Source organism: Pinus tabuliformis, chromosome 2_1, assembly GCF_031772625.1.
Source record: "Pinus tabuliformis cultivar Carrire ecotype Pingquan chromosome 2_1, CPIR1, whole genome shotgun sequence".
Classification (NCBI taxonomy): Eukaryota; Viridiplantae; Streptophyta; class Pinopsida; order Pinales; family Pinaceae; genus Pinus; species Pinus tabuliformis.
Window position 1 is genome coordinate 108,865,162 of NC_142299.1, and position 3,421 is coordinate 108,868,582.

Consider the following 3,421-nt stretch of genomic DNA (forward strand, 5'->3'; position numbering starts at 1 on the left):
ATTTCTTATGTTGAAACTCAACAAATTGATCCAATGTGTCTTCAAAGGCCAATTTACCCTTTAAGTACTGGATTTCCACCATATGGAGGGCAGTATGCTTTTTCATTGTTCCCTCCCAGAGAACAACCATATGGGAGTTTACAACAAAGTTCAGGTCAAACTGGAATTACAACCAGCGGTTGGGTACCGATACTGCCTCAACAACCAGGAGTTGTATATTTGCAACCAGTACACCCTGTGTCGAATATTACCACTACATCTGCTATGGTGAATGCGTCGCAAGTACAAGCGCCACCTGTTGTATGTCAACCCCAAGTTTCTCAGGTTGCAATACAACAGCCTCTTGTCTCAACGACTCAATCACAATCTCAGGGTAGTGCCTCCTTATCTGGAGCGACTCAGGCTCAAACAAGTACTGTGACTCCTCATCTTGGTCAATCATCCAGTATTGGTCAACAGCAAATGGTCCAACAACCAGAGCTGGTTCAATCTCAACAACCGCCATTCCAGCAATCATATCAAGGACCTGAGCAACAAGTCTTTGTAATTAATGGGCAACCATGCTATAATGGTTATGCCCATCAACCTTGTCAAAGTTGCCAGCATTATGCTGGTCTGCAAAGACCCATTGCTCAGGCGATACCATCTTATCCTGGATATGCTTCGCCTAACCTGAACCAACAGTTGCCCTTTGTAGCAACTCTAGAATTACCAAATCTAAACCGGCTGACGAATGATCCAATTGCTTATGCCCCTTGGTGGCCAACGATTCCGCATAAACTTCCGTCAGATATTCCTAAATTTAATGGAAATCCGGGTGAAGATCCGTTGAATCATGTGATGACATTCCATCTATGGTGTTCATCGAATACCTTGAATGATGATTCGATAAGACTTCGCCTCTTTCAGAGGACGTTAACGGGTCCAACGGCAAAATGGTACATTGAATTGCCTAGAGCCTCGTTCGACAACTTCAGTACCTTAGCCACAACCTTTTTAACCCATTTTCAATTACCGATAAGGTATGAAACGGGAACAGAACTCCTTACCAACTTCAAACAGACGACTGCCACCCACATATATGATCATATACATGAGTGGCGACGTCGTCGTAGGATGGTAAAAACGTACGTTCCCGATCAGCTATTAGCTGAATGGTTTATCAAGTCATTACTTCCTGCCATAACGGAAGATGTGGCAAAGGGGGGAGTCGTAACGGAAGAGCAGGTTATTGCTCGTGCTCAATATCTAGACTTAGTATATACTCAGTCTGGCACGCTCTACGACAAAATACCTGACGCCCCTAGACCGGAATTCTCAATTCCTCCTCCTCCTAAATCAAACAATGACTCTCACGCCGGCGATGGCGTGATTGGCAAGCACAAAATTTATAGTCAAAATGCAAATGAAGAACTTCTTGCCTCAGAAGTAAATGCCATGTCAACCGACAAGGGAAAACAACTGAAGCAACCAGGGGGCAAGAAGAAAAAGAACGGGAGAAAAAGGAAACCCCCAGCAGGGTGTCATATATGCGATGAGGATCATTGGACGAAAGATTGTCCACATATAGCTGAAGTTAAGAAACTCTTTAAGAGTCCAAAAACCCCAGCAGTATTGACTGATCCGTTTCCTAATCCAGGTCAAAATCTGGTTGCTAATCAAAATGCTTCCCGATCCCAAGTGCTTATGTTGTCTACCTCAAAGCAACAGAATGATGCCTTGACAAGGAATAAAGATTACGGGAATCCAAAGCTGTCGAACAACAAGGTTAATGAACAACCTAGTAGTTCGACAACAACTTTGACCGAAGTTGTGCCACCCATCGTTCCTAAGCCAATAATAAACTCGCCAAAGGGAGTAGTACACAAATCGACATTTAATCCTCGTGCAAAAGTAGCACAGAATTATAATATAGTAAAGGACTTGGCCCAATCGCCGTCTGCTATGTCGACACTTGAGGTACCGCAAAATTGCCCCTCCCAAGAGCAAACTTTATTATCAGCAATAGGTGGGATTGGCCCAATGGATTCCAATCTTGTGGCCTTTGATCATAAAGGATATGACCCTCAGTTACCAGCTCAACTAGCTTTCCTTATTCAAGTGAAAGCCCTCAACAAAACTGTTCATCGAACAATTATTGATGAGGGGGCATCTACATGTCTTATGTCGATGAGTTGCTGGAAAAATTTAGGCTCACCACCCTTGTCAAAATCGTTAACGACGTTAAAAGCATTTGATGGACGATCATACACTCCATACGGGATTTTAAGTAACTTGCAAGTTGAACTGGGGGGCAAAACAGTAGAAGTTGATGTTGAAGTAATTGATGGAAACCTCGATTACAACATCCTACTGGGAAGGCCCTGGATATATGCCATGGCCGCAGTTGTGTCGACCTACTTCAGGAAGATTGCATTTCCCTTTCAAGGAGGAATTACAGTCGTCGACCAACAAACTTTCCTCCCCGAAAGTTCACAAGTTACGGGAAGCATTCCGATGATCCATGGAAGCAATCATTCACTTCAAAATATTGGAGTAGGTCTCCTAAAAGACCCTGCCTTAATGGGTACTTTTGCCCTACCGCCCGCAAGTAATATGACGGAAGTGGCCACAGTGGAAACCTACAATATGAAATCTTCTATATCTAATGGATTCGGAAGATTCCTAAACATTTTGTCAGCGTGGATCATCGCCCTAATAGAAATACTATAAATACAGTGGGCTCTAAGGACGGTTCTAACCTCGTGTCAACCTCGTTAAAAAATGAAACAAGGAGTCATGAGGATAGTTCTTTTACTGTGTCAACCTCATTAAAAAATGAAACCTTCATTCCAACCACCAAGTTGAATGCAATGAAGCTTGGGGGGCATGCACCTCGATTTGCGTTGTTATGCTGGGGGCATGCAAACTTATCATCGAGCAGTTTTACCGCGGAATTTATTCTCGTTAAAAAATAGAAAAGCGAGATCCGAGCAGTTTTAGCGTCATAGTTCATGCTCGTTAAAAAATAAACATAAGCTTTTGAGCAAGTTTAAGCTCGTTAAAAAATGAACTTCCCGGTAAATAACCATTAAGAATGTACCCTGATTAGCCATAAAAAGCCTTGGTCGTGTTTGCACCCGCCACCTCCATTTCATTTGGCCAATCGTTCACCTCCATATGATTGTTTACCCATTTTGAGGAACACCTGCGAAGAGTGATTTCACTTAGCCATCCCTGTGACACTGCCGTGATTGGAAAATTCCAACCTGTACCTGGAATCTGCTGCTATCCCTGGTTATCACTCGTTCCTCAAAAGACGAGTCTTCTTTGAGCTCTTTTCTCCTGACTCGTAAAATATGAAAATTTTGCCGAGTTTTGGCCTTCCAGCTCGTTAAAATGACCGGAAGAGCTATCCCTCCTCTAGATTTTAATCTTTTTG